This window comes from Caloenas nicobarica, chromosome 4 (genome assembly GCF_036013445.1).
Source record: "Caloenas nicobarica isolate bCalNic1 chromosome 4, bCalNic1.hap1, whole genome shotgun sequence".
Lineage (NCBI taxonomy): Eukaryota > Metazoa > Chordata > Aves > Columbiformes > Columbidae > Caloenas > Caloenas nicobarica.
The window spans coordinates 26,022,122-26,031,856 of NC_088248.1; positions in this window are offsets into that span (position 1 = coordinate 26,022,122).

A 9,735-nucleotide genomic window follows, 5' to 3' on the forward strand; every position below is an offset into this window, starting at 1 on the left:
GGATCAGGCTGGGAAATCCTCCACTACAGCAGGGCACAGCAAGGTGTTCCTCGTTCAGCCAAGAGGATTTCACATGCCTCTTGCCTTTCTGCTTTTCTCCACCAAAAGGACAGGAAACTCTCAGCCCCTCTTGCCAGTGGCATAGCAACAGACAACACCCCACTGGATGTGTTACATTGTTCCTTCCTAAATATGCTTTGCAACACAAAGAGTGCCTTACCTCATACATCTGGTGGGGGAAAATAGGACGTGGAAGAATCACGGAATCACAGAATGTTAGGGATTGGAAGGGACCTCGAAAGATCATCTAGTCCAATCCCCCTGCCGAAGCAGGAACACCTAGATGAGGTTACACACGAATGTGTCCAGGCGGGTTTTGAATGTCTCCAGAGAAGGAGAATCCACAACCTCCCTGGGCAGCCTGTTCCAGTGTTCCGTCACCCTCACTGAGAAGAAGTTTCTTCTCATGTTTAAGTGGAACCTCCTATGTTACAGTTTGCACCCATTGCCCCTTATCATTGGTTGTCACTGAGAAGAGCCTGGCTCCATCCTTGTGACACCCACCCTTTATATATTTATAAACATTAATGAGGTCACCCCTCAGTCTCCTCTTCTTCAAGCTAAAGAGATCCAGCTCCCTCAGCCTTTCCTCATAAGGCAGATGCTCCACTCCCTTAATCGTATTTGTGGCTCTGCGCTGGACTCTCTCAAGCAGTTCCCTGTCCTTCTTGAACTGAGGGGCCCAGAACTGGACACAATATTCCAGATGAGGTCTCACCAGGGCAGAGCAGAGGGGCAGGAGAACCTCTCTTGACCTACTAACCACCCCCCTTCTAATACGCCCCAGGATGCCATTGGCCTTCTTGGCCACAAGGGCACAGTGCTGGCTCATGGTCATCCTGCTGTCCACCAGGAGCCCCAGGTCCCTTTCCCCTACACTGCTCTCTAATAGGTCAGTCCCCAACCTATACTGGAACCTGGGGTTGTTCTTGCCCAGATGCAAGAGTCTACACTTGCCCTTGTTATATTTAATTAATTTTTTCCCTGCCCAACTCTCCAGCCTGTTGAGGTCTCGCTGGATGGCAGCACAGCCTTCTGGCGTGTCAGCCACTCCTCCCAGTTTGGTGTCATCAGCAAACTTGCTGACAGTGCACTCAATTCCCTCATCGAAGTAATTGATGAATATATTGAATAGTGCTGGTCCCAGTATCCACCCTTGAGGGACTCCACTAGATACAGACCTCCAACTAGACTCTGCCCCACTGACCACAACTCTCTGGCTTCTTTTCTTCAGCCAGTTCACAGTCCACCTCACTACCTGACCATCCAGACCACACTTCCTCAGTTTAGCTGCGAGGATGCTGTGGGAGACGGTGTCAAATGCTTTACTGAAATCAAGATAGACCACATCCACTGCTTTACCATCAGCTATCCACCTGGTTATATCTTCATAAAAATTTAATTCTAAGGAGGCCTTAGCTTTGCTAGTTGTCTCCCTACACCCTCTGACAACAGCCTTATATTCTTCCCAAGTGGCCAGCCCCTCCTTCCATGATCTATAAACTCTCCTCTTCCACTTGAGTTTGCCCAGCAGTTCCCTGTTTAACCATGCAGGTCTCCTGGTTTCCTTCCTTGACTTCCTACCTGTTGGGATGCTCTGATCTTGAGCTTGGAAGAAGCAGCCTGAATGCTAACCAATTATCTTGGTCCCCTTTACCTTCAAGTACCCTTGCCCTTGGGATTTCCCCTAGCAATTGCTTGAAAAGGTAAAAGTTGGCCCTATTGAGGTCCAGGGTTGCGATTCTGCTTGGCGTTCTGTTCCTGCCACATGAGATCCTGAACTCCAGCATCTCACGGTCGCTGCAGACAAGGCAGCCCTCAACCTTTACCGCTTCAACCAGACCCTCCTTGTTAGTGAGAATGAGATCCAGAGCGCTCCCCTCCTGGTTGGCTCATCCACCATTTGCATCGGGAAGTTATCATCAATGCACTGGAGGAACCTCCTGGACTGTGGCTGGCTGGCTGAGCAGTCCTTCCAGCAAACATCAGGGTACTTAAAATGCCCCCCGACAACCAAGGCCTGTAATTGCGAGGCTGCTCTCAGCTGCCTGTAGAAGGCCTTGTCAACCTCCTCATCCTGATCTGGTGGCCTGTAACAGAGTTGCTCTTTACTGAGAGAGCAACTACAATGTATTGAGTACTGTCCAGGGGCGGAGGAAGAATGAGTTGAGAGTCTGTGGGTGAGAATTAAACAGCAGGCTGGCAGGGGTGATACTGTTGTGAGGAGCCTTGTTGCATTTTCATGGTGTATAAATATGTTGGTTCACGCTTGGATAATTACTTAGTTTCTAAACTGAAGAAGGGAAATAAAATTAGCTTGCAGATTAGTATATGGAGTTTAGCACACATTATTTCCAGCATGGAGCACATTTTCAATGGGCTACACAGAGAGTATCATTATCAAGCACTAAATATAACACTAAAATACATCACAGATTGGAGAATGAGCTTGCCTTTCAAATTCCACTGAATTTGGGATATGTATAACAAATATCCTTATGCACTTTTAATATGCATCTGTAACTACAAGAAGCAAGTGCCTCCTGGCAGGTAGGAAGAGAAGATTTTCAAAAGCAGACTAATGATTTTTGTATGCTTCTATATTTGAGTGCTCAAATACTCATTTTCAAATAACTTTGAGGCATCCAATTTGCCATATGCATATGAAAATATTATCCATATATGTACAAACACACAGTTTCAATATTAATACTAAGTAACTATACTTTCCACTTCTCTATTTAAGAAACTGCAATACAAAAATTGTGCAATTGAACACACATAATTAAAATATTAAGACATGATTGGGTTTTTGGACACAAATAATAAAACCAATGCAGATCTCTGCAGGATGAAAACAAAATTATTTTAATTGTAACTAAAAAATTCAGCACAAGAAGCAATCTCTGTCTTATATCCATGGCAGAACTGTCAATCTGAAAGAAGAATCTTTAGGCAACCGAAATACTGGAATTGCTCTTTCAACTTCAGCTATGTAATTTTCTAATGGTGAGAGATGTGATTTTAAAAAAATACATACCACAACTCTTTAAATAAAACAAGAATAACTGAATCCTTTTTTAAACCTACAGTGCAAAAAAATGGCCATAAGAATGCATATCCAACACATCTTCCAAACCGCAGCCCGAGTCTTGAGATTGGACCAGTGTCAATCAAGAACGACTTCAGTAAAAAAGAAATACTCAGAGACAGCATGTATCTAACACCATACTCAAGCAAAGGAGGATTAGACAAGAACTAACTTAAGTTCAACATGATATGAAGGACCGTATTGCTAAGCTTTTACTCAAAATCTTTTGAGTGTTAACAGAAAGCAATGTTTGTGCAAAATTATTTCAGAATTTGGCTCCCAGAGCCTTGCCTTACTGCTTGACTGCAGTTGTTTAAGTTAAGTGGCTAAAATAGAAAGCTAGCCCTATACAATTGTATTACAGTCAGTAAGAAGAGAGAAAGAGGACACTTGGTGTGAGGTAGAAAGTAAAAGTGACTTCTCAGGGCATTCGGTGTCTTCTCTGAATCCTCCTTTTTAAGACAGTCATTGCAGTTTTTTGAGAACACTGCAGAAGCACCCATTGGGTTTCAAATACTCCTTGCTTTATGGATTGTCACTGTGACATGGTGGGACTCTCATCACAGGCAGTTCTGAGCCTCCCAAAGTTAAATAATAGCCCTGGCTCAAACTGGACCTGTCATTTTAAAATGCCAGAGCACTGTGGCTGCACAAACCAAACCAAACCCAACTAGTACATGTAAGGAGTTACTCCTCATTAGTAAATAATGGTTGGCAAACTCTCAGACCTGACTTCTGAGATAACAGTGCTTTTGCGCCTCTCTTTCTTTTCCATTTCTTCCATGGAAGTGCTGCAAATCACTAGCAAGTTTAGCATTGTTCAGAGAACAAAACTTTCTGCAACCCACAGAGCTTACAGTTCAACCCCACAGGTTTCAAAAAGAAGAAAGAGGCCCTCTGAAGCCATATATATAACTAGTATTGGTACCCATGCAACGGTGAAGCTGCATTCCTAGCCTTGACAGAGGGACACGGTGCTTCTGTCATAAATATCACAGAGGTAAAGGTGCCCATAGGCTCACCTTCACAACAACAGTTCTGACAGTGACCCTTTTTAACTGCAAGTATCAGGGAGTGCCACTGAAACCAGCCTTTCTCCTAACAGATGCAGTATTTCCAACCAGGAGGCACACAGTTTTTCAGCTTTGGAAAAAGAACCTGAAAGATCAAATTCAATGGCTTTTTTAGATAATGGTCAGATTGCAGCTGCTTCTGCAACCCTATAATAACATGTTTGCATATAGCATTTATGAGACAGGACAGGAAGTGGAAAGAAGTCATTCACAAGTGGATTGGGACAGTGATATAACAGGAAAAGGGCATGTTGTGACAAATGTGCAGGCTGCCAAGCTTGCCCAGCACAGTTAGACTGAACACTCAGAGCAAAAGGACTGTGCAACCAGTATGGCAAATGTGGGTGTGTTACACTGTTGCGATACCCAATCTCAGTGGGAAAGGGTGGGAAAAGGACCCAGAACCAGTTAAAATAGATCAAGAACATTAAGAATGAGATGCTGACTTCAATTTAATCTTTCTCTAAATTCTTCATTAGTGAGTGATAGCTCCATGACTTTTTATCTCTGCGCTTTTTTGGGTGAGGGTAGTAATACATGCGACCTCGCTTTGCATCTCGCAGTTGATGCACCATTCCTAACTTAGAGCAAGGCAGCTCCTGAGTCAGTGTTAGCTTGCGGGGGCTCTGGTAGGAGGGAAGGGGGCTATAAGCTTTACAGCTCCCCACAGCCATCCCAGAGCACAATGCAGACAGCAGGGAAGTTCCTTTAGGCACTCTGCAAAACAGGGGAGAAGCTTCCTGCCCCAGCTTTGCAGCCCTGTGCTCCCCTCCCCGCAGGTAATCCTCCCTCTCTCAGAGGTGCTCTAATGGGGCACTGGGGGGCAGGTGACATTAAGGAACCAGCCCTTGTTCCAGCCTTTAGTGACTGTTTTCACAGTGGATGAGATGTTTGCTCCAGCAATATTCCTGTCCCCACGAAACCCAGCAAGATGGTTTAACACTCACATCAGTATAAGCAGATTCCAAGCTTGCAATTCTATCCTGCTCCCTCATGCGTGCTAAAATTACTCTGTAATTCTACTAATAATAAATATCAGGCTTACCATGCAGCACTTCAGCAATGTTCTACGCAAATCCAGAGCTTACCCTGAATTGAAAGGATTATCTATCTTTTTGGGATGGTTTAATCTTCACAACCCCTCTTTTTCTGTAAGACTTCTGTGGCTGACCAACGAGAAACCAGCTAATCTCAGCTGTCGTGGTCATTTTACTGGTGTGACTGCCTCAGAACTGGGAATTAGTATTACTGACTGAGACAGCATTACTGTTTCTGTCAGGACAATGCACACACAGCAAGTATGGTACAGATATAAGCTTGGACAGTGATGCTGCACTGAAAGGATCCAGCCTACTCACTCTCGGCTTTCACCATTCTATGTAAGAGACTATGAAATGTGCAGTCTACTGGTTCTGATCTATTATAGCAAGTGAATAAAATCTGGCAGGAAAAAGCTGTGCTTAAGTGAAACTAAGCAGCTCAGAATCAATGAGGGTGGTTTCCTATCCATCTTCTTATTGCAGTTTTTGAAGCATGTATTTAAATGAGCGCTCAGCACCATGTAGAAAATATTCCTGGCTACAAGCTTGTGTTGCGATTCTTAGTTCACGCAGTCGAGTACATGGCAAAGATGCAAGGAAGTACCAGCTTTTAAAGTGGAATAAGATTTTTTTTTTTCCAAAGCTCCCCTGAAATACTACAGCAGAAGTGCAGGGCCACGTGCCGAAATGGGAATCAGTGGACCTGCTATTCTCAACCACTTCAGGTACTTCTGGAATTCTAACAGGAGGCTACCACAAGAACTCACTATTATGAATAGTGCATATTCGTGGAGATTAAAACACCTAGCTTTATGCGTCTATATTCTAGCTGGGTGCCCATGACCCCCTTCTCATCAGTGCAGGGAGAAGGATCCAAAGACCTATTTACCTCACCTGACAGTAGGCTTTTAGCCAGCCAGTTTGCTGTCCCTGCAATTGCAAAGGCACTCTTGGAGTTGTACTGCCGTGACTTTCAACTTCAAAGGTTGGAACAATATTCCTGAGTTAGAGTGTGAGCCCCCAGGATGATTGTGTACCCCTCTTCTTCAGGAGCAGAGATGTAAATACATGGAGAAGAGGCTCTCTAAATTAGTTCCCACTTTCAAAAATAAACATCTTGGCACACAAACAGCAGTCTCTGCATCTGAATGCAGTATCTGAATTTGCTGATTGTGGGAAGAAAACTCATCAGTTGATGAATAGTCATCACTATTGGTTTACACACTTAATGGCCTTTGATGAGTTGGCAGAAGCAATCCTGCTATCCTGTCAGCCATGGTTTGCTTTCTTTCTATCTATTAATGTTTATTGCTAAGATATGGATGCATTAAAACATTGGGAGGTAGGCAAGAAGATTTGGCAAAGTGAGAAAATAGTTTCATTTAAAATGAAATATTTTGGTTGAAATAAATTGCGGTTGGTTAGTTTGGATTCTGACTATGTCCCCAGCTGAAATTCTCCATGGGCATCTTGTCAGCTCCGTTTCTTAAATAACATTTTACAAACAGCAATGAGGGCTATGGAAAGAACCTGTGGTTTGGTTTTCAGTAGATATTTTGACACTGGTGCTACTTCCAGAATGGAAATGTAGTTCTGCAGTTTTTCTTTATATACTTTGTGGCCTGAGTCCTGCTCCAAGTGAAGCAGATGGGTGCTCTTGCCTGGAGCACTGATTGGTCAAGTTTCATACAGCCAATATACTTAATAACACAAGGAAGTCAGCATTTACTGATATATTTTACTACTACATTTCATTATCTGAAAAAATGAATATTAATTTTAATTGAGGCAGCAAGTTCATGTGCTTCCAGTTTAGTTCTTGATTAAAAAAAGGAACAATTTAAACATCTATCTTTCAAAAAGCAAATAGCGAGCTTCCTTGAAAGAGACTTTGCTAGTTCTGTTTTGGAAAGAAGGAAGAAATAGGATGGCCATGGTGCTTCTCTGACATTTAAATATTTTCTACAAAAATGGCCAAATGGCAAGGTCAGATCTGAATCTCTTCCGAGAATAATGGGAAGTCCAGACTCAGTTTCACCCAATATGACCTCCATCTACACAGTAGATCACTAAGTATCACAAACTACTCACTGTTGCTTATTGGTGTAAAGCAGCTTGCTAACAGCTGAACTGTACCCTTGTATAAGAAAGACAAGGGACTGTGGTGGCACAGGAGACAAAAGTCTCCTCCACCGGATCTGTCAGAGTTACATTGTCAAGAGGAGGCACACCAAGAGTTGAGTACCAGACAGTCTCACTTCAGTCTCCAGGAAAATCATGGAGCATGTCCTCTCAGGACATATTTCTGGGCATGTGAGGAAGAAGAAAGTGACTGGGAACAGTCAGCACGGATTTACCAAGGCCAAATCATGTCTGACCCACCTGACTGCTTTTTGTGACAAATTGATTGGACTGGCAGATGAGGGAGACCAGAAGATAACATTTACCTTGACTTTAGCCAGGGTTTTGCCACCATGTCTGACAAAATTATTGTATCCAAGTTAGGACATTACCATCTGGATGGCTGAAAAACTATTTAAATGATCAGGCTTAGAGGGCTGACATTAATAGGACATATTCCACTTGGAGGCCAGTAGTAAGGGGACAACTGCAGACGTCTACCCTACACTTTCCCACTATCCTGTCCTACACTGATACACCTCTTGGCAACTGACTGATACAAGACAAAAGCTTGTGTTTGCTTTGTATCAATATGCAGTCAATCCTGAGGTCTTTTCTTTGGGCCAAATCCTCAGTGGACACAAACTACAGTGGTTCACTGATTTCAATGCTATATGCACAGCCAAGATTTGCTATATTATAGTATTCATGCTTGAAAGATTGACAGTGTTTTATTCCACGACTCTTAAGAAGATACTTATTTGGTAAGTAAACTAGCATTACTTTATTGATTTAAGTTGTAATGATTTTCCTGATATAAGCTTTCTGATCTAGAAAGTGCAACAATTGTTAACAACAGTTCTTAAATTTAACATTTTGGCTTTTCAGCTGTCAGCAGAACGGATCCCATTTATGACTGAAGAGAAACCCAGGGGAATGAAACACCGAACTCCTCCCTGAATGTGGGTCCATCTGGTGACAGATGATGTGCACCCTGATCTGCTTTTTGAGTCTTCTATTGATAAAGGCAAAACAGGTAATTTAGAAGGTTAAGAAGGGTTAAAGAATATGTTGAGCCCTAATGTTGTTGCAACAGCAGTAAAAATGGTTTGTGCAGAATGAGATCTAGTCTGAACTTGGTGCAGAGACACTCTACAGATTTTGGATTTTTAATGGAGATGACTAAATGTGGTGTTAGTTTCTTATTTTTCTCCCTTGCTGTTTTTTCTTAGTTTGCTAAACGTAGCAGCTCAATGGCAAAATCATCAAAACAAATGTGGAATAAAAGCTTACCTACCTTTCCTGTGTTTATAAAAACAAGACAAACATTTCAGTATGATATACTGACAGGCTCCAAATCTCAAAACACTGTCCAACTCCCTAAATCACTTCTCCTGGAATATCCAAATAAACTCATCTGCCTTTCTGCACAGCATACAAATTACTTTGCTACAAATGTACAAATCAGGTCTTAGTCAGTCTGGAGGCAAGTCTCTACACAAAACAGCTGCAGGGGCATGAAAAGCTAGAAAACATGCAGACAGACAAAAAGAATAACCATCACCACATGTGACAAATTCTGCACACACACTGGTGTGATTATGGAGTGACTCCATCCTATCCAGTACAGTCACTCTAAATTTCCATCTCCAGAGCTGAGATAACCATTTGAACTGTTACAGATAACCTAGTATTTTTTTTCCTTCCCAGTTCCTCACTTATAACAAACAGGAGAAGTGCAAATAGGTCAGATAATCCTGCTCTAGAAGTAGGCACCAAACTCCAACTGGTGCGTGCATGTGTGTGTGTGTGTGTGTGTGCAAGCAGCTATTTGAGGTAAAATCAAACTGAAACTATCTGAAATTCTGGCTCAGTGTAAGAGAGCCTGACTGTTCTTTTCCCCTTTAATAATACAAAAGTTAATTGCCTTACAATTGGGCAGGACTGGACTTTCCAAGCTGATCACCCACTTATTCTACCACAATACTACAGAAAGAGAGGGTCAGCGGGTGCGGCTCATTTGTTCTTGTGTACACCAGTGAGGACAGGTTCTCCACAAAAATCACCCTTCCGAGCTACAGTCAGTGCAGCTCCATTCAGGTCTGCAGATCCTGCTCCCTCCCTGCTGGGCCCTGGCAGATCCTTGCTAGTACAGCTCCATCCTGACCCACCAGAGAATCTCCGGTTTGTGAAGCAACCTTTGTATTCCTTAGCCCCAGGCATACAGTAGGCTTCCATCTTAATTAAGTTTATTTAAATGACGAGCAACTCCTGTGCCACTGTCAGGGCCAGCCTCACCATGCTCCAGCAGTACCTTTCAAAAGAGGTATTTAAAACCTCCACCAAAACC